At 42.8% G+C, this 22,570-nt stretch overlaps 1 protein-coding gene across 9 annotated transcripts in view; it reads left to right on the top strand.

Moving 5' to 3' along the window:
- Positions 1 to 7,573: 7,573 nt before the first annotated feature.
- The window catches only part of GBF1 (golgi brefeldin A resistant guanine nucleotide exchange factor 1), a 183,975-nt gene continuing 168,978 nt past the window's right edge, over positions 7,574 to 22,570 (top strand). For 8 of the 9 annotated variants that reach the window (XM_060171430.1, XM_060171431.1, XM_060171429.1 and 5 more), the window contains exon 1: positions 7,575 to 7,807. The gene's annotated coding sequence lies outside the window, so the exon portion shown is untranslated. Of the gene's footprint in view, positions 7,808 to 22,570 lie in introns of all 9 variants that reach the window. The other variant, XM_007530831.3, reaches the window with a different exon arrangement.

Raw genomic sequence — 22,570 nt, 5'->3', positions numbered from 1 at the left:
GTGGAGGACCGCCGGGGTGCCAGGTGTGCGTGCGCACCGCCTGGGGAGGCCTCCGGGACTCTGAGCTCGACTTGTTGCTGCTCAAGTTTCGCTGATTTTCTCCACTTGTCGCTGTCTGTCTCTCCACCCCTTTGTCTCTGTTCCAATTCCCCCACGTCTCGCCTTTCTTTTTTTTTTTTTTCTTCCGCCGCTTTGTTCCTACTGTTTGACCCTCTCCTTCCTCTCTGTGAAAAGCTATTTTTCGTTCTCTCTTTCTGTTCTTCTTCCTCTTCTACTTGCAATCACCTCCTCACTTATCCACCTCACCCCTGCTTCTTCAAGGAAGATGGCTTTCAGGAGAAAGCAGAGTTTGGAATGAAATATACCAAAGCAACATTCTTTTATATTATTATTAATGATTTAATAATGATTAACAGGATTGTAAGATAACAGGAGGACAATTCTGTACAGTTCCCACCACCAAAGTTTTGTGTCCCATCTCCTCCACTGGAAGCTGCCCTATTCTTTATCCCTCTGGGAGTATGGACCAAAAATTTTTATGGGACACAGAAAGTGGAAGGTCTGTCTTCTGTAATTGCTTCTCCATTGGACATGGACGCTGGCAGGTCGATCCATACCACCAACTCCAAAGCAGTATTCAAACCCCGCCACTGACTGTCCCCTCAACAGTTACCTTGGACAAGTAACTTTACTACCTCCTGTCCTCTCCTAACCCCCCACATTAAAGAACACTCTTGCTAGATCTCAGGACTTGGACTGGGTACCTCAGCTGTCAGTCTTCACTCTTGGCTTACCCAGACCATTCTTTCTAGTCTATTCAGGGCTATGTTTTCCTTTGAGATACTAGGTTCAGTTACGTGGGCAAGGTGTGACCTTGGTGCTTTCTGATTATGGAATTGGAAGGGAGAGGGCAGATGCCTTAGGCACATGTGAAGTCAGACTTGTTGCTTAGAGGCCTCTGAGTACTGTAAGCCCTACCACACAAGATGTTTCTGTGGTAAATTTAACCAGTTATTTCTCTGCTTAAAGAGCCTGATGGCTCCTAATTGCTCTCAGGGTAAAGGCCAAGCTCCCTTCCCTGACATACTAGACTTTTAAGACTTGATTGTTTTCTTTTCTTTCTTTTTTTTAAAAATATTTATTTTATTTATTTATTCCCTTTGTTGCCCTTGTTGTTTTATTGTTGTAGTTATTATTGTTGTTGTCATTGTTGGATAGGACAGAGAGAAATGGAGAGAGGAGGGGAAGACAGAGAGGGGGAGAGAAAGACAGACACCTGCAGACCTGCTTCACCGCCTGTGAAGCGACTCCCCTGCAGGTGGGGAGCTGGGGGCTCGAACCGGGATCCTTCTGCCGGTCCTTGTGCTTTGCGCCACATGCGCTTAACCCTCTGCTCTACAGCCCGACTCCCGACTTGATTGTTTTCATCTTCAGTCACCTAGAGCTTTCCTGTATACCTTTTCACAATTACATTCCAACTGGTCTTCATCTTGCTAACTTCTACTCTTCTTTTTAAAAAATTATCTTTATTTATTTACTTATTGGATAGAGATAGCCAGAAATTAAGGGGCAAGGGGGTGATAGAGAGGGAGAGAGACAGAGACACCTGCAGCACTGCTCCACCACTTGCAAAACTTTCCCTCTGCAGGTGGGGACTGGGGGCTCAAACCTGGGTCCTTGAGCACTGTTATATGTGCATTCAACCAGGTGCACTCCTGGCCCCTCTAACTCCTACTTTTCTTGTTTTATTTTTTCTCAGAAGTTTTTCCTGAATTCCCAGGTTACCTGTATGGCTAACTTCTTACTCCCACAACCCTCTTGTGCATACCCTGTATTATCACCCTTTAGAATAGATCAGTGTTATATTCTGTATAGTTCCACATTATGCTAAGATGTAGGAGGGAAAGGACCATGCATTTCTCATTTTTCTTTTCCTTATGATGGTCCTTGCGCTTTGCACCACCTGTGCTAACCCTCTCCACTACTGCCCGACTCCTATCATTTTTCTTTTCCTAAGCATAATGGAGAAACAATACTGAAACCTAAGAGAGGAGTGTTCTGCCTGGTACAAATGATAATGATAGTTAAGAGGAGATAAAACATTGACATCTCCTTCCCCAGAGATAACCCTGGAGGCAAAAAAAAATGCATTTATGGGTTGGTGAAATCATTCACTTGGATAGTGCATTGCTTTGCTATGTGCTCAACCAAGTTCAAGCCAAGCCCCCATCTCTGTGGTCTCTTACTCTCTCTGCCTCTCTGTCTTTATCTAAATACACACATGCAAATCTATTTACTAGTGAGTGAGCAACTGTCATATGTGGTAGTGGGAACTGAACCCAGGGCCTCATGCTTGCAAGGTGTAATGTTCTATTGCTGAATGACATTCCCAGTTCCCCTCATATTTTTAGGCTAATGTCTGTAGATATACAGGAATGAAGATAGGAGAGAAGGGAATTTGGACCCACTTAGAAGGTTTCCAAATGACTATTCAGGATCTCTCAATCTGAAATAGATCAGGAGACCAAATGCAAGTTGTCAAATACATGTGGAAGATGACTCAGAGATACTGTTGAAATAAGTACTATGGAGGTGCTATCTTTTCCCCTGACTCTTCAGGGGAAAGAGGCAAGATCCTTGCTTGACTGAGAGACCAGGAGTCCAATATGACAGTGCAGGGGTTTTTCAGGTCTGCTGGATTCTTGGAGCTAGAGGATGCTACCAAATGGATATCTTTGCATATAAAGTTTTGAGACCATATTACTATGGGACTAAGTATACAGTGTCTCTGATCATCTATCAACATAAACAGGAGAAAGTGGGGAAAGAGTTGGTATCTTTATTTACTTTATTTAGAATTACTGTTATATTTATTTTAGCCATGTTCTTGTTAATGTGTCTTTTTATTAATACCACTTTATTTTTTTATTGATTTAATAATGATCAGCAAGATTGTAGGATAACAGGGGTGCAATTCCACACAATCCCTATCACCAGATATCCATATCCCGTCCCCTCCATTGGAAGCTTTCCTATACTTTAAAAAAAAAATTAATTAATTAATTCCCTTTTATTGCTCTTGTTTTATTGTTGTAGTTATTGTTGTTGTTATTGATGTCGTCGTTGTTGGATAGGACAGAGAGAAATGGAGAGAGGAAGGGAAGACAGAGGGGGGAGAGAAAGACAGACACCTGCAGACCTGCTGCACCGCCTGTGAAGCGACTCCCCTACAAGTGGGGAGCCGGAGGCTTGAACCAGGACCCTCACGCTGGTCCTTGCACTTTGTGCCACGTGCGCTTAACCTGCTGCACTATTGCCCGACTCCCAGCTTTCCTATTCTTTATCCCTCTGGTATCATTGTGGGGCGCAGAAAGTGGAAGTTCTGGCTTCTGTAGTTGCTTCTCTGCTGCACACGGGCATTGGCAGGTTGATCCATACTCCCAGCCTGTTTCTTTCTTTCTTTTTAAAAATATTTATTTATTTCCTTTTTATTGCTTGTTGTTTTTATTGTTGTTGATGTCGTCGATGTTGGATAGGACAGAGAAACGGAGAGAGGAGGGGAAGACAGAGGGGGAGGGAAAGACACCTGTAGACCTGCTTCACCACCTGTGGGGTGGGGAGGCGGGGCTCCAACCCAGATCCTTATGCTGGTCCTTGCGCTTTGCGCTATATGCGCTTAACCCGCTGCGCTACCGCCTGACTCCCCTGTTTCTTTTTTTTAATTATTATTTAAGTTTTTAAAATATTATTTATTTTTCCTTTTGTTGCCCTTGTTTTTTTTTAATTATTGTTGTAGTTATTATTGTTGTTGTAATTGATGTCATCGTTGTTAGATAGGACAGAGAGAAATGGAGAGAGGAGGGGAAGACAGAGAGGGGGAGAGAAAGATAGACACCTACAGACCTGCTTCACTGCCTGTGAAGCAACTCCTCTACAGGTGGGGAGCCAGGGGCTCGAACCAGGAACCTTATGCCGGCCTTTGTGCTTTGCACCACATGCGTTTAACCCGCTGCGTTACAGCCAAACTCCCTCTCAGCCTCTTTCTATCTTTCCCTAGTGGAGTAGGGCTCTGGAGAGGTGGGGTTCCAGGGTACATTGGTCAGCCCAGGGGAGTCAGGTTGGCATCATGGTAGCATCTTTTTTTTTTTTTTTTACTGTCTTCCAGTAACCTTTTCAGGTCTCCAGGGACTATTGTGATCTGTTACAGCAGCAAGGTGAGGAGTCTTGGAGTATCACTGTTCAGTCTGCAAAGAGAAGAATCCTTTTTTTTTTTTTTTTTTTTTTTTTTAAATAATGGTTGAGAAGACTCCTTATTCTACATTCATACATACTCACTTCTAGGGAACCAGAAGGCAGCTCACCTAGTAGAGCACACACTGGCCTTGTGTGAGGACTTAGGTTTGAGTCTCTGGCCACCACAGAGATCACAGTGCAAATGGGGAAGCTTCATGAGAGGTGACATGGAGTTGTGATGTCTCTTCTTCTTTGTCTCTCTCTGCTTGTCTAACTCTCATCCTCTACCTGGAAAACAAAAAAAAGGTCCTGGTAGGAGTGGATCACACAGGTATGAAGCCCCAGCAAATCCCTGGAAGCAAGAAGTAAATAAATAAATAAATACTCACTTCTAGATAATTTCTTCCCCCAGAACACTGTTTAGCTCTGGCTTATGGTGGCGTGGGGGACTGAACCTGGGACCTTGGAGCCTCAGACTTGAGAGTCTGTATAATCATTATGCTGTCTCCCTCACCCTAGATAATTCTAAATATCTGTAAATATCTCTATAATTTCTTGTAGGAGGCAGCTAGGGGCAGGAGAGTGAAGACTGGGTGGACATCTAGTCCTCAGAACTCTTAAGATCTATTTAAAAAAATAATTCATTCCTGGGGTTTTATTGCTTTTGGCTAACTTTTTCACATAGAAAGAGAAAGACAGCTAGAAATGGACCTACCCTATGATCCTGCAATTCCTCTCCTGGGGATATATCCTAAGGAACCCAACACATCCATCCAGAAAGATCTGTGGACACATATGTTCTTGGCAGCACAATTTTTAATAGCCAAAACCTGGAAGCAACCAGGTGTCCAACAACAGATGAGTGGCTGAGCAAGTCGTGGTATATATACACAATGGAATACTACTCAGCTGTAAAAAAAAAAATGGTGACTTCACTGTTTTCAGCCAATCTTGGATGGACCTTGAAAAATTCATGTTAAGTGAAATAAGTCAGAAACAGAAAGATGAATATGGGATGATCTCACTCTCAGGCAGAAGTTGAAAAACAAGATCAGAAAAAAAAAAACAACCCACAAATAGAACCTGAATTGGAATTGGCGTATCACACCAAAGTAAAAGACTCTGGGGTGGGTGGGTGGGGAGAATACAGGTCCAAGAAGGATGACAGAGGACCTAGTGGGGGTTGTATTGTTATATGGGAAACTGGGGAATGTTATGCATGTACAAACTATTGTATTTACTGTTGAATGTAAAACATTAATTCCCCAATAAAGAAATAAAAAAGGAGTATATATTCAGACTGAAGTCTATGCATTAAAAAGCTTGAGACATTCAAAAAAAAAAAAAGAAAGAAAGAAAGAGAAAGACAGAGAGACAGACACAGAATCCACAGCATTGAAGCTTTCTCCAGTGACATGGGACTTGAATCTGGATTACATGCCTGGCAGAACAGGGACATTATCTAAGTGAGCTATTTTGCTTTCTATATTTTTAAAAATTTAAAGATCTGACTGGTGGGGGTGGGTGGGTGGTGGTGCACCTGATTGAGCGCACATGATACAATGTATAAGGACCCAGGTTAAGCCCCTGGTTCCCACCTGCAGGGAGAAAGTTTCATGAGAGGTGAAGCAGGGCTGCAGGTGTCTCTCTGTCTCTCTCCCTCTCTATCTCTTGATTCCTCTCAATTCCTGGCTGTCTCTACCCAATAAATAAATAAAGATAATAATTTTTTAATTTAATGATCTGTTTGGGTAGGCAAGATAGTTCACTTGGATAGTGCGCTTAGTTTACCATGCGAGCCACTCAGGTTCACGCCTGGATCCCAGCATACTGAAGGGAGCTACATTGTTGTGTTGTCTTTCACCTTTTTTTTCTTTTTAAAATTTTTTTAAAATTTATATTTACTTTTCATGAGAACACTGCTCAACCCATGGTTGAGCCTGGTGATGCCAGGTTGAACCTTGCACCTTGGAGCTTCAAGCATGAGAAAGTCTTTTTGTATAATCGTTATGCTATTTCCCTGGCCCTGTCTCCCTCTTTCTATCTGGAAAAGTAAGTCAACCTAAATTATTGAAGCCCCAGCCCCCCCCCCCCCGCCCCGTATAGTAATGGTGACTATGCAAAAGACTTTCATGCCAGAAGGTAGGAGATCCTAGGTTCAATCCTCAGCACCAACCTAACTCAGAGCTGAGTAATACTCTGATAAAAACCAAAAGTAGCCATGATGTCCAGAGTTTGATCCTCTGTATTGAAAGTGCTAGATTGATGCTCTGGTTCTCTCTCCCCCCCCTTTCCTGTTAATAAAAATAATAAATAAATTAAGATCTAATTAGTTTTATTCAATGACTCATAAGTCGTGCAGCACCCACGTAGCAAACAGAAAGTATTGCCCTTCTTGGAAGCTGTTGCCTTAGAGCTTCAGTTTCCTGTCACTGGTGATGTGGATTAACCTGTGTGACTAGGCTTTTTTCCAGGTCTGTGAAAGTGTTCAAGGCTTAGTATGAGCGGCAGAACTCCAACCTAGATTGGGTGTGAGGACACCTTTGCTCTGCCATTCATTAGCTATGCAATCTGGGAGCCAGTCTTTCACTTGATCTTAGCCAAAAGGCCGAGAAGCGATGGGAGCCAGTCTTTCAATCTGGGATCACTTCCTTGTTTTGCAAAGTGTGGAGATTTAATTATGTATTTAAGATTTCTGCTGACACCTCTCCACCCCCCACCCCACCCCCTTTTTATGATAGGAATAGGGCACAAGACACAGAAAAAGCTGAGATGAGACCGACACAGCTATATAATACATCAAGCGGTTGCAGACAGGCAGGAGGGCAGAGGAGGTGAGACTGAATAGATTTCAGAACTGATCCTAGGGTGGGAAAAGTATGGAGATGCATGGAGAATAACTGATCCCTCAGAGGTCCGGGTGGTGGTCCAGGTGATAGGGGGTTAGGAGAGGTACCTTCGCCCGCTCAACTCTCAAAATAGACCCGCCCCCTTCCTAGCAAATCATAGCTTTCCTCCCCATAATGCCCAGCAGCCACTGCCAAGCCGCGCACTGCAACCGAACTCTGCCTAACTCCACCTCTTCAACCGCCCAGCACAAGTCCTCACTTTTAATTGGCTACTGTAAGTGTCACTCATTGAATCCTCGTACCCGTTGGGTGTCTCCTACCTCCCTGTCTTTCTCCGGCAACCTCGCCTACTTAAGGTACTACCCGCCTCCCAAGAGCAATTTCTCTTCTCCAATTGGGTAACTGAATTGCCACTCCTGGCTGTGCGAGGCTGTAATTGGCTGAGCGTGGGCGGGGCTAGCGCAGTTACCAGGCAGCGGGCTAGACTGAGGCTAGTTACCACGTCAGTGAGCTGACAGGGAAGGTACCCGGTTCCACCGCCTGTTCCGGCCGGCTGTGTGGTCCCCGATTTCGGCCTCACCTCCTGGGGAACGTTCTCCTACCCTTCTCCCACCTGCCATCAGATCCGGGAGAAACGCTCAGAGACGCCTGCGGGGCCCGGGCTGGACATGAACTGCAGCTGCCGGTCCTGGGACTAGGCCCCGCCATTTTGGATCCGCTGACAGGTCAGCGAAGTCTCTTGTTAAGAGTTCCAGTGTCGTGAAGGCCGTCTTGACATCTCGATAGGGAAGAAGGGGAGCAAGGCCCTTAAGTTGGATGAACTGGGTGGGTGAGGGACGCAGAGGCTGGAATGAGACAAGGAAGAGATTGTTGTGGGAGGGGACTGGGAGGCGTGCGGGTGCCAAAGGTCAGACCCCTGCCGCAGCTGGGGCAACTTCACCCCTGACTTGGATCTCTTGCCAGTGCCCGAATCCTTCTGTGTCTCCAGCCTTAACCTGGCCTTCAGTGCCACTCTTTGGAGCGTTCTGCATCCCAAAGAGTCCAATCCTCAAAAACTTAAAAGCATTGCATTTCACTTCACAGGGTTGACATATTTTTTTAGACCTTAGATATGGAATTCTCACCACGTTCTGTATAGTGTCAACTTCTGTGTGACTGCCCTACAAATACAGCCGAACTACTTCATTAATGCTAGAAAATGAAGTACTGCAACTTAAGTTTTAGGTAGCAAGGCGCGGGAAGAGTGAGGCCATTGGCATGATGAGGTTTTTCTCTTATAGGGTGGCTCCGCTGCCTGTCTGGATCCTAGGTAAATACAGGCCTGATCTTTTGAGTTTGTTTCTTCCTCTATATAGTCCATATAGTTTCTCATAAGCTCTTGTGTTTTGTGTTTTTGGTTGACATTTCCCCTCTAGGATCTTCCTCTCATCTCTTGCAAGAGATGAGGCTCATTCTTAAGGGAAACACCCTTTAAAAAAAAAAAAGATTAAAAAAATTTTTTAATATTTATTTTCCTTTTTGTTGCCCTTGTTTTTTTATTGTTGTTGTTATTGATGTCGTCGTTGTTATATAGGACAGAGAGAAATAGAGAGAGGAGGAGAAGATAGAGAAGGAGAGAGAAAGATAGACACCTGCAGACCTGCTTCACCGCTTGTGAAGCGACTCCCCTGCAGGTGGGGAGCCGGGGGCTCGAACCGGGATCCTTATGCCGGTGCTTGCGCTTTGCCACATGCGCTTAACCCGCTGCGCTACGGCCCAACTCCCGGGAACACTCTATTATGACATATTTGACCATGAACAGAGAGGGATCTGAATACTGATGGGATTTGATGCTGTTGGCTGATTCGTTTCTAGTGGTTAAAAAGAATAATAAGGCATAGTTAGCCCATTTAAAAGCTTCTGCTTCCCCTTTCCTTCTGGAAATTCCTGCAGTCACTGTGCACTTCCCAAAGCCAAATCCCTTCCTTCCATTGAGTAGGATCAGGACAGCAGAGTGAATGATGGAACATAACCTCAAAGAGTGTAGTTTATGGCACTGTGATGAACTTTGATAGACTGCTGTACTCTAAAACTATAAAAGTCTTTAGGGATAAAGAGTGTCATTAGAAATGAGGAACAATGCATATTATGTCTTTCAATGCATACAACAGAAATTTGTAGGCCTTTAATTCTGGTACACAAGGCATTCCTCCAGGCCCTTTGAAAAGTGTTTTGGAACTGCTCTGTTCAGCGTATGCATTTCTCAAGAACAGTAACATATATATGCAGAGGCCTAGCTAGAGCAGGTGGTAGGGAGAAAGCAGTTTTAATCTAATGCCTTTCAGGAAGCAGTGGCCTCTCAGTAAGTGCTACCAGTACACCTAGGACTAGTGTTAGTATGTGATCCTGATTTCTGACCTGGCAGTCATGACTTTTGCATAGTGAGGTAGTAACAAAGAGGATCAAAACTTCATCCTGTTAGAAGAGAGCACTGGATCTAGGGTATCTTCCTTCCTAATGCTCTCTGTCCTTCTGAAATTGTGTGTTGATGTTGGTGGTGGGTGACATAGTTTGTAATTAATGGATTTAAAACAAGTGAGATATGAGACACAAGAGAACTCCTGGCACCACCACAAGCCAGAGCTGAGCAGTGCTATGGTATCTGTCTCTCCTTCATGAGAATAAATCTTAAATAAAGTAAATGGGAGGGAAGTGCTACTGAAACTACTTGCGTATTGAACTATTTTGTAGGGAAATAATGATTTATAAGACAGTTGTCACAATTTATTTTGCCATGATGTCTTCACATCACTCTTATCACCATTTGCATTGGAATTTGCTGACCTAAGTTGCAGAATTAAAAAACAAAGAAACATGAAAGTGGTCATTGATGTAACATGGTTAGCCCAGGAAGTGCCTAGACCTGACAAGCTTACCTCGATCATCTACCTATTTGAGTTGATATGCTGTGTGCAATGGGCAGTCTAGTTTTTGTAGATAGTGTGACCAACTCGGCATCTTTTCACTTTTCAGTTGCTCCTGGAGATGACTTAGGTAGGCATCCAAGATTTTCCCTTTCTTTACTTAAAGAATCTATTTTTACTACAACTATAACTATTACAACAACAACAGCTACTATTACTATCACTACTACTACTACAACTACAACTTTTACCAGAGCACTGCTAAGCTCCAGAGCACTACTAAACTCTGACTGAAGGTGGTACTGGGGATTGAACCTGGGACCCTTGGTGCCTCAGGCATGAAAGTCTTTTTTTAGGGAGTCGGGTGGTAGCACAGCGGGTTAAGCGCAAGTGGCACAATGCGCAAGTACCTGTTAGGATCCTGGTTCAAGCCCCTGGCTCCCCATCTGCAGAGGAGTCACTTCACAGGCAGTGAAGCAGGTCTGCAGGTGTCTTTCTCTCCCCCTCTCTGTCTTCCCCACCTCTCTCCATTTCTCTCTGTCCTATCCAACAACGACATCAATAGCCACAACAATGTTAAACAACAAGAGCAACAAAAGGGAAAATAAATAAATAAAGTAAAAAAAAAAAAAAAAGAAAGTCTTTTTTTGCATAACCATTATACTATGGCCTAAGCCCATTAAAAAGTTATTTTCTAGAGATGAATAATTTTTCTTTTATTTATTTCTCTATTGGGGGACTAATGTTTCACAGTTGACAGTAAATACAATAATTTGTACATGCATAACATTTCTCATTTTTCCACACAACAATACAACCCCCACTAGGTCCTCTGCCATCCTGTTCTAGGACCTGAATTCGCCCCCCACCCCACTCCAGAGTCTTTTACTTTGGTGCAATACACCAACTCCAGTCCAAGTTCTGCCTAGTGTTTTCTCTTCTGATCTTGTTTATCAACTTCTGCCTGTGAATGACATCATCTCATATTCGAGATGAATAATTTTTCACCACAAGCTCCTACACCAGATCAGAACTGTTGTTCTTCCTTCAAGACTTGTATTTGAGCTTCTTCTTTTTTTTAATATTTATTTATTTTCCCTTTTGTTACCTTTGTTTTATTGTTGTGGTTATTATTGTTGTTGTTATTGTTGGATAGGACAGAGAAAAATGGGGAGAGGAGGGGAAGACAGAGAGGGGGGAGAAAGATAGATACCTGCAGATCTGCTTCACCACCTGTGAGGTGACTCCCATGCAGGTGGGGATCCTTATGCCAGTCCTTGTGCTTCCAGATGTGTAAGCTTAACCCTCTGGGCTACCGCCTAACTCCCTTTTTTTTTTTTTTAAGATTTGTTTTTTAGTATTTATTTATTTGTTTATTTCCTTTTTGTTGCCCTTGTTTTTTGTTGTTCTTATAGTTATTGTTATTGATGTCGTCATTGTTGGATAGGACAAAGAGAAATGGAGAGGGGAGGGGAAGACAGGGAGAGGGAGAGAAAGATAGACACCTGCAGACCTGCTTCACCGCTTGTGAAGGGACTCCCCCGCAGGTGGGGAGTCGGGGGCTCAAACCTTGAGCTTCTTTTTAAAGGTGATTGTAGACTATATGTTATAATATTTAATTTTTTAAAAAATTATTTATTTTATTTTAATGAGAGAGATACAGAGAGAAAGACGCATAGGGACCAGAGCACACTGCTCAGCTCTGGCTTATAATGGTGCTGGGAATTGAACCCGGGACCTCAGAACCTCAGGCACAAAAGTCTTTTGCAGAATCATTATGCTGTTTACCCAGCCTTGTATATTGTAATTTTTTTTTTTTTAAGATTTTATTTATTAATGAGAAAGATAGGAGGAGAGAGAAAGGACCAGACATCACTCTGGCACATGTGCTGCGGGGGATAGAACAGTATATTGTAGTCTTTTTATTTTTTATATATTTTTAATATTTATTCCCTTTTTGTTGCTCTTGTTTTTATTGTTGTAGTTATTATTGTTATTGATGTCGGCGTTGTTGTTGAATAGGACAGAGAGAAATGGAGAGAGATGGGGAAGACAGAGGGGGAGAGAAAGGCAGACACCTGCAGACCTGCTTCACCGCTTGTGAAGTGACTCCCCTGCAGGTGGGGAGCCGGGGTTCGAACCGGGATCCTTGTGCTGGTCCTTGCGCTTTGCGCCACGTGTGCTTAACCCGTTGCGCTACTGCCCGACTCCCAGTATATTGTAATCTTAACAGTGATGTTCAGTGGCACAGTGGGCATCAGGTTGTAAACACATCTCCTTATGAGTAGCTGGGCAACTATCCCCAGTAATGTGCAGTTCTCGGAGTTCCGCTATTATTTCACTTCCCCCTGTGTCTCAGGGTAAGGATAACTGCCATTTTTAGATAATAACATCATTGATAAGCTGACTATGTGTGGCCAGCCAGAGAGGACAAAGACACAGACCCTACTTTTGAGGAGCCTCAATGCATTTTTATAGTACTACTCACTGGAAGGATCATCCTAGCTTTTTAATTTTCTTTATATTTATTTGTTTTCCCTTTTGTTGCCCTTGTTTTTTTATTGTTGTATTATTTTATTGTTGTATTATTGTTTTTTTTTATTGCTGTTGTTGTTGTCATCGTTGTTGGATAGGACAAAGAGAAATGGAGAGAGGAGGGGAAGACAGAGAGGAGGAGAGAAAGATGGACACCTACAGACCTGCTTCACCACCTGTGAAGCGACTCCCCTGCAGGTGGGGAGCCGGGGCTCGAACCGGAATCCTTACGCGGGTCCTTACGCTTCGCGCTATGTGCGCTTAACCCGCTGTGCTACTGTCCGACTCCCACATCCTAGCTTGTTTATGCTACTTTAAATATATATATATTTATTCCCTTTTGTTGCCCTTGTTTTATTGTTGTAGTTATTATTGTTGTCGGATAGGACAGAGAGAAATGGAGAGAGGAGGGGAAGGCAGAGAGGGGGAGAGAAAGACAGACACCTGCAGACTTGTTTCACCGCCTGTGAAGGGACTCCCCTGCGGATGGGGAGCCGGGGGCTCGAACTGGGATCCTTACTCTGGTCCTTGCGCTTCTCGTCACGTTCGTTTAACCCACTGCACTACCACCCGACTCCCTTTTATGCCACTTTTATTGATTAATTCCAGTCTCCATATGTGGTTCATTGTGACTAATTAGAATAATTCTGCTGTTGGGTAGTTGTTGAATTGAGGGGAAAAGGGGAGGCTTATTTTACCTTCAGCTGAAAGAACTGTGTAAATGTAACTGTAGCTGTTTAGTTTTTTTTTTCCTTTTGTTGCCCTTGTTGTTTTGTTGTTGTTGTAGTTATTATTATTGTTGTTATTGATGTCCTTGTTGTTGTTTAGGACAGAGAGAAATGGAGAGAGGAGGGGAAGACAGAGGGGGGAGAGAAAGACAGACACCTGCAGACCTGCTTCATTGCTTCTGAAGTGATCCCCTGCAGGTGGGGTGCCGGGGGCTCAAACGAGGATCCTTACGAGGATCCTTACACCGGTTCTTGCGCTTCATGCCATGTGCGCTTAACCCGTGACGCCACCGTCTCATCCCCGCTGTTGAGTTTTTATTCTTCTTTTCCTCTATTTCAGTTTTCACCAGCAGTTTAATTAAAAGAAAATATCATGGGAGTCGGGCGGTGGCGCAGTGGGTTAAGCGCACGTGGCGCAAAGCGCAGGGACCGGCGTAAGGATCCCGGTTCGAGCCCCCGGCTCCCCACCAGCAGGGGAGTCGCTTCACGGGCGGTGAAGCAGGTCTGCAGGTGTCTATCTTTCTCTCCCCTCTCTCTCTGTCTTCCCCTCCTCTCTCCATTTCTCTCTGTCCTATCCAACAACAAAGCAACGTCAACAATGGCAATAATAACCACAACGAGGCTCCAACAACTAGGGCAACAAAAAGGGGGAAAAATGGCCTCCAGGAGCGGTGGATTCATGGTGCAGGCACAGAGCCCAGCAATAACCCTGGAGGAAAAAAAAAAAAAAGAAAATATCATAAGGTAATGTGGTGATTTGGAGTCCCAAATATAGTGGAGATTATCACGGAGATAATGTTGCTGTTATGTAAATCAGGAATTGCAAGTGTGTCTGAGTATTAGGCAGATAATGCTAATTAAGTGATCCAGCTGGGAATGTACTAGAATATAATAGAGACTAGGAGATGCTAGTACTTGGGCACAGTGTGTCCAGTCTCCCTAGTTTTGAGGTGGACCATGCTGGAGATTCAGATCATCGTGTTGTAAAATTTTTGGTATCTGTTAATTTTTTTTTAAAGGCCTTTTTGCAGGTGAATCAAATTATGTCTGTGGACTAGATTCTGCCTGATGATAGTGAGTTATGACTCCTACTATAGAAGGCAGGCCTTAAGAAACTTGGTAATCTCTGTATGTTCACAGAATAATCTTTTTAATAAAGGTTTTATTTATTTATTAAGAATGATAGGCAGACAGAGAGAGAACCAGACATCACTCTAGTACATGTGTTGCTAGGGGTTGAACTTGGGACTTCATGCTGGAGCTTTCAATGCTTTTTCCACTGAACTACCTCTGGGACCACCACAGAGTAACAATTTCTCCTTCTCCTCCTTCTCTTTCTCCTTCCTCTTTCTCTTCTTCTTCTTTTCACAGAGTAAGTCCTTATTTTGTCTTACTTTGCCAATTGTCAGGGTGCCCGCTGGTTAACACATGAGTGAGGTGAGACAGGGCTGGTGAAATAGCATAGTGAGACTCTGAAACTTAAGATTTAATTTTCAACACCGCCATAAGCAGTGTTCTGGTTAACATAATAAAGAAGCCTTGTTTAACAAGGGAGAGACTAGGAACACCAGAATATCACTCTTGTATATGTAATACTAGGAATGAACTCAGGACCTCATGCTTTTAAGTCCAAACCTAGCCACTATTTCACCTCTCACCTCTCAGGCCAGAGTCTGTCTTTTCTTTCTGTTTTTCTTGCCATCAAGGTTATTTCTGGGACTTGATAACTGTACCATGTCCAGTGACTTTTAAGTTTTCTTTTTAATTGATAGAGGATGAAAGACAAATAGAGATGGGGTTGGGGAGAAAGAGACAGAGAGGAGGGGAGACATGTGCAGGACTGTCCCACTGTTTATGAAGCTTCCCCCTGCAGGTGAGGACAGGGGCTTTTACTAGGGTCCTAGTATATGGTAACATATGAGCTCTACTAGGAAAACTTCCACTTGGCCCCTGACTGATTGATTGACTGATTTATAAGAGAGAGTGAAAGAACCAGAGCTGTGGTTTATGTGATGCCAGGGATTGGACTTGGAACTTTATGCATGCAAGTTTATTTATTTAAGTTTTTAGGAATTACGTTTTATTGTTCAATATTTAGAATTAAAAGTAATTTTCTGGCTAGGCCATATATATATATATAAATATTTATTTGTTTATTCCCTTTTGTTGCCCTTATTGTTTTTTATTGTTGTAGCTATTATTGATGTTGTCATTGCTGGATAGGACAGAGAGAAATGGAGAGAGGAGGGGAAGACAGAGAAGGGGAGAGAAAGATAGACACCTGCAGACCTGCTTAACCACCTGTGAGACAACTCCTTTGCAGATGGGGAGCCGGGGGCTCGAACCGGGATCCTTACGCCCGTCCTTGCACTTTGCGCCACATGTGCTTAACCTGCTGCGCTACTGCCCGACTCCCATATTTATAAATTTATAAGCTTGCCGAGTGGTAAAGCACATCTGCAAGTGTCTCTCTGCCTCTCTCCCTCCCTATCTCCCCCCTTCTCTCAATTTCTGGCTGTCTCTATCCAATAAATCAATAAAGATAATAAAAATATTTAAAAATAACATCCTATAAAGCTCCTAGCATGACATGGGGCATATTACAAACAAAAACAACAAAAGTGGGAAAAAATGTGGACATGGGAGATAGCACAGTCATTATGCAAAAGACATGTCTGAAGCTTGGAGATCCCAATCTCCAGTATCACCACACATGAAAGTTGAGCAGTAGTGTGAGGAAAACAAAACAAAACACCTCTAGCTTGAAATCCAGAGGTCAGCCCCAGTATCATATGCACCGAGTGATGTTTGGTTCTCTTTCTCTCCTATTTCTCTCATTAACAACAATAAATAAAATCTTTTTTAAAAAGTTAATTTACTGGGGGCTAGGTGGTGGCAAACCCGGTTGAGCGCATATGTCGCAATGCGCAAGGACCCGGGTTCGAACCCCCAGTCCCCACCTGCAAAGGGAAAGCTTTGCAAGTGGTGAAACAGTGTTGCAGGTGACTCTCTGTCTCTCTCCCATCTCTACCACCCCCTTCCCTTTCAATTTCTGGCTGTCTCTATCCAATAAATAAATAAAGATATTTAAATAAAAAAGTTAATTTACTGTGAGAATGCCTGCTCTTTGCAGTCTTTCCTAAGGAATCCATTCCCTTCGAGAGTATTAGTATTATTTTCACTGTACAAGTTTATATACAGCTCTATCTAGAACACAATTTATACTAATTTGTAACTTCATGGTCTGGGGACAGGGGAGATAGCATAATGGTTATACAAAAGGACTCTCATGCCTGAGGCTCCAAGGTCCCTAGTTCAATCCCCCAGGCTACCATAAGTCAGAGCTGAGCAGTGCTCTGGTAAATAAATAAATTATAACTACTTAGTCTGCCTCTCATATGAATATATGAGCATCTCAGGAAGAGACCTCTAATGTCTGATTCTTAGAAAAATCCTGAATAAAAAAAAAAAAGAACTTATGTAATACCAAAGTGATTCTTCAACACAGGTGCAGTTCACATTCACAGTCACATTCTTGTGAGAATGGTGACTTTATAGAAAGTGAGGCTCTAAGCCTCACCTCTTCTGCACCTCTGTATGCTTCTCCAAAAGTTACAGACCTTCCACACAAACTACCCTATAAGCAAAAAGAACCCACATTTACCTACCAGGCAGATCACATTTCCATGGTCACATCTATTTTGCTAAAATGTCCCCATGTGCTATTTGCATGTTCATACTTCTCCTGTAAAATATATAACTCTATATAATTCTTGACTCTGCATATATGTATGTGCCTTACTTTCTTTGGTTTTAAATAGTTCTTAATTTATCATTGTTTAAGTTATTTTTCTAAATTACTTTTTAAAGTCCATATCCAATTAGAAGGCAAAGACACAGGTTTAGTTTGGCTTTTCATTACATGTTTTATTTATTTCATGAGAAAAACTGAGAGACCAGACTACCCCTTTCGGTGACTACCCCTTTTGGTGACTGAGACTGGAAACTCAGTATTCAATTGCTACGCCTGGCTGCAGGTTTTGTTTTATTTTTTTATTTTTCAAGGCACTTTGGCATCTAGCACAAAGGAAAATTATACAAACCAAGAAAAATTCTGATGACTCTTCTGCAATGACAGAAGGTACTAGAGATCTAAATGTCCTTCAGTGTGCCTTTCCAAGGTTTATCTTCACTCAATTTCTTGAACATCCCAGAGAAGCACTCAACTTGCAGAACTTTCAGGTTTTTAGAACTGGCCAAGAAATACATGTTCTGTGTTTTTCTGGTTCTATGTTTTATTGAGAGTGATCAAGAATCATTGAACTTATAAGCAATTTATTAGGCTCAAGAAATTTACTCAAAGGGTGGAGGCAAGAGAAAGTCAAGCCAGGAAAAAAAAAAAAGAAAAAGAAAATATGGTGCCCTAGAAGATACAACTGGAAAATCCTCCTAAACCAGATAATCAGATAACCAGTATACCTGAGCTCTGCCATGCCACATCTGCCCTCTGTGGAGTTTTTGAATCTACTCAACAAGTTTATATATGTAAGGTACATCACTGAAACACATACAAAGTTATCCAGTAGTCCAGGAGATAGTATGGGTAAATCAATAAATTTGCAGGGGTGTGGGTGGTAGTGCTTCTGGTTAAGTTGCACGTTTTACCATGCACAAGGACCCAGGTTCAAGTCCCCAGTCCCCACCTGTGGGGGGAAAGTTTCACAAGTATTAAAGCAGTGCTTCAGGTGTCTCTCTGTCTTTCTCTTCCACTCTACCTCCCCCTCCCTCTCAATTTCTCTCTGTTCTACCAAATAAATTTAACAAAGTTTATCAAAAAACATTGTCTGCCTGGGTGGTGGCACATCTGATGAGTATACATGTTACAGTGTGCAATGACCCAGGTTCAAGCCCCTGGTCCCCACCTGCAGGGGAAAAACTTTGTAAGTGGTGAAGCAGCACTGCAGGTGTCTGTTTCTCTCCCTATCTCCCCCTTCCCTCTTGCTTTCTGGATGTCTCTATCCCAATAAATAAAGATAATTTATATTATTATTATTTCTTAATTTCTTTATTGGGGAATTAATGTTTTACACTCAACCGTAAATACAATAGTTTGTACATGCATAACATTTCCCAGTTTCCCATATAACAATACAACCCCCACTAGGTCCTCTGTCATCCTTCATGGACCTGTATTCTCCCCACCCACTCACCCCAAAGTCTTTTACTTTGGTGCAATACGCCAATTCCAGTTCAGGGTCTACTTGTGTTTTCTTTTCTGGTCTTGTTTTTCAACTTCTGCCTGAGAGTGAGATCATCCCATATTCATCCTTCTGTTTCTGACTTATTTCACTTAACATGAATTTTCCAAGGTCCATCCAAGAGCCCCAACGGTAACCCTGGAGGTGAAAAAAGAGTGAAAGAAATGGTAGCACTGATGCTTCCTTCAGTGTAGTGGGGGCTGAACTTGAACCTTAGTTGTGCACATGGCAAAGTGGCTCAATACACTGTCCAAGTGAACTATTTCATTGGCCTTTTTTTAAAAAAAATTATTTATTCCCTTTTGTTACGCTTGTTTTATTGTTGTAGTTATTATTTTGTCATCATTGTTGGATAGGACAGAGAGAAATGGAGAGAGGAGGGGAAGACAGAGAGGGGGAGAGAAAGACAGACACCTGCAGGCCTGCTTCACCGCTTGTGAAGCGACTCCCATATAGGTGGGGAGCCGGGGGCTCAAACCAGGATCCTTACGACGGTCCTTGCGCTTTGCACCACATGTGCTTAACCTGCTGCGCTGCCGCCCGACTCCCTCTTTTTTTAAAAAAAATTATTTATTAGTGAAAGGGAGAACCAGAATATCACTTTGGCACATGTGGTACTGGACATCAAACTTAAGATCTCACTTGCAAGTTCCTGGCTCTACCACTGAGCCATCTCCCCAACCACAAACATCTTTATTATTTTATTTTATTTTAAAATATTTATTCATGAGAAATGATAGGAGGAGAGTGAGAAAGAACCAGACATCACTCTGGCACATGTGTTGCCGCGGATTGAACTTGGGACCTCATTCTTAAGAGTCCAATGCTTTTTCCACTGTGCTACCTCCCGGGCTTCCTGTCTTTTGTTTTAACATGGTATAATTTACCAGTTTTTAAAAAGATTTACTTGTTTGTCTATCTGTGTATTAATGAGGTAGGGAAAGAGGACAGAAGCATCACTCTGGTCATGTTCATAAAGCTGAAGATTGAACTCAGGACCTTATGCTCAAGGGTCTAATGCTTTATCCACTGTGGCACTTTTGGGGCTACACCAGTTTTTTTTTTCAATCTTTCATTCTTTTAGTTCTTATTTAGATGTTTCTCTTCTATGCTAAGATTATAAACATTTTCTCCTATGTCCTAAAACTTTTCAAATGTTGCTTACTTACATTTAGGTCTTTAATTCATTTGGAATAGAATTTTTGATACTTCATGACAGATCCAGTTTATTGTTTCTGTTTCTCCTGCTTTTATCTATATCTAGAGGGAGTTGCCAGTGGATGTAGTGATTCCTCTTTGGATCCTCTTGAGATGAAAAACTGATCCCCTGTAAGGATCCTGGTTCTAGTCCCCAGCTCCCCAAATGCAGGGGAGTCGCTTCACAAGTGGTGAAGCAGGTCTGCAGGTGTCTGTCTTTCTCTCCCCCTCTGTCTTCCCCTCCTCTCTCCATTTCTTTCTGTCCTATCCAACAATGACGATGACATCAATAACAACAATAACTACAACAACAATAAAAAAAAAACAAGGACAACAAAAAGAAATAAGTAAATACTAAAAAAAAAAAAAAATCTTATGTAGGGATCCTGGTTCGAGTCTCAGGCTCCCCACCTGTAGGGGAGTCGCTTCACAGGCAGTGAAGCAGGTCTGCAGGTGTCTATCTTTCTCTCCCCCTGTCTTCCCCTCCTCTCTCTGTTTCTCTCTGTCCTATCTAATAAAAATAACATCAACAACAACAACTGCAACAACAATGAAAAGCAGCAAGGGCAACAAAAAGGGAAAATAAATAAATATAAAAAAATAAAAATAAACTTAAAAAAAAAAAGAAAAACTGATCCCCAAAGCATAAGGAGAGTGCGGTGGAGTCAGCTTTATATTGTTTTAGTAGTATTAGTGGCAAACGCTAGAAGAAGAAGTAGTATTAGGAGTAGTCTTTTTACCAGAGCACTGCACAGCTCTGGCTTATGTTGGTGCCAGAATTTGAACATAGGGCTCTAGAGCCTCAGGCATGAAAGTTTTTTACATAACCACTAAGCTCTCTTCCCAGCCTTTGCCAGCTTTATTTTTATTTTATTTTCAATTTTTATTTATAAAAAGGAAACACTGACAAAAACCGTAGGAGAAAAGGGGTACAACTCTACACAGTTCCCACCACCAGAACTCCATATCCCATCCCCTCCCCTGATAGCTTTCCTATTCTTTATCCCTCTGGGAGTATGGACCCAGGGTCATTATGGGGTGCAGAAGGTGGAAGGTCTGGCTTCTGTAATTGCTTCCTTGCTGAGCATGGGCGTTGGCAGGTTGATCCATACTCCCAGCCTTTCTCTCTCCCTAGTGGGGTGGGGTTCTAGGGGAAGCAGGGCTCCAGGACACATTGGTGGGGTTGTCTGCCCAGGGAATTCTGGTTGGCATCATGCTAGCATCTGGAACCTGGTGGCTGAAAAAAAAAGAGTTAACATATAAAGACAAACAAATTGTTGACCAATTATGAACCTAAAGGCTGGAATAGTTCAGATGGAGAGGTTTTTTTTGGGGGGTCTCCATTTTGTAGATAGTTAGTATTCCTATTTTACTTATATTCCAAAGAGCCCATGTCTATACTAGTGGGTTGTTTTTGTTTGTTTGTTTGTTTTCCTGAGCCTGAAATCTGATATGCATGTGGATCCAAGTTATTTTCTGGGGAGATGATGTCATGGCTGGAAAAAGGACCAGAAAGATGTATCAGGGAAAATAGTAGCTACCAAATATGGGAAAGGTGTGTAAATATTGTTGACTGTAAACCCCATCGATTTGATGTGGTCTGGGGCCCATATTCAGCTTAGGAGCCTGTGTGACCTCTGCATCCCTGTAGATCTGAGCTCACCTTCTGTGGTCATGAGTAGAAACATTCCAAGTTGCCCCAATTTCAGGACCCATCTTCCTTAGGTGGAAATAGAGTATGTTGTCCAGCCTCCCTTCGGAGGATGGAACATTCTCTGCTGTTGTTGATCCACATTGAGGACAGGGTCCTATGGGGGTCCAAAGAGGGATCTATTGTGTTGTTTCTGATAGAAGATGACCAGTAACAATGGAGAGAGGGATCTGTTCGAGGTCTAGACCCATCATTTCTGATAGAAGATGACCAGTAACAATGGAGAGAGGGATCTGTTCGAGGTCTAGGCCCATCATGTCTGTTTGGGAATCTCAGGACTAGGGCCCCAGCTGATGGGGTGGCCTGATAGTGACTAGAGTCATTGCTAAAGTATGCCAGTCTCTTGCCCTTATTCAGCTTTTGCAGTCCTTACTTTGATAAGGTTAGCTTTGGAGTGAGTGAGGGAAGTATAATAGGAAGTAGGTGAGGGCATCTAAGTCTAAGTAGACACTATTTCATTAGGAACTTTATGGTGTCTTTTTAGGTCTTTCTACTTGTTTGCTGCATATACTTACTCACTGCAGACTATTATGCACTTTTGTTTTCAGATATATATATTTGAGAAAAATATATATATTTGCCTCCAGCGTTATTGCTGGGGCTCGGTGCCTGCACTATGAATCCACTGCTCCTGGAGGCTATTTTTCCCATTTTGTTGCCCTTGTTGTGCTTGTTGTAGTTGTTACTGTTGTCATAGCTATTGTTGTTGTTGGATAGGACAGAGAAATGGAGAGAGGAGGGGAAGACAGAGAGGAGGAGAGAAAGATAGACACCTGCAGACCTGCTTCACCCCTTGTGAAGCTACCTCCTGCAGGTGGGGAGCTGGGGGCTCGATCCCGGATCCTTAGACTGGTCCTTGCACTTTGTGCCATGTGCGCTTAATCTGCTGCGCTACCGCCCAAATCCCCAGATATCTATTTCTTAACAAATGAGAGAAGCAGAGCCTCACTCTGGCATATTCAGTGTCAGGGACTGATCTCTGAACCTGATGCCTGCAAATTCTGCAGTTCATTGCTGCACCACCTCCAAGATGATGTAGAGCCAGTTTTAAGCAGGCGGTGCAATACATAAATAAATAATGATAAACCAGCAGTGCATTAAATATATTTCTGTGATCTGGGAGGTGTTGCAGTGGATAAAGTGTTGAACCCTCAAG

This window comes from Erinaceus europaeus, chromosome 14, assembly GCF_950295315.1.
Source record: "Erinaceus europaeus chromosome 14, mEriEur2.1, whole genome shotgun sequence".
NCBI lineage: Eukaryota > Metazoa > Chordata > Mammalia > Eulipotyphla > Erinaceidae > Erinaceus > Erinaceus europaeus.
Note: the sequence above shows the minus strand (reverse complement) of the source record. Positions and strands in the feature narration are given on the sequence as shown.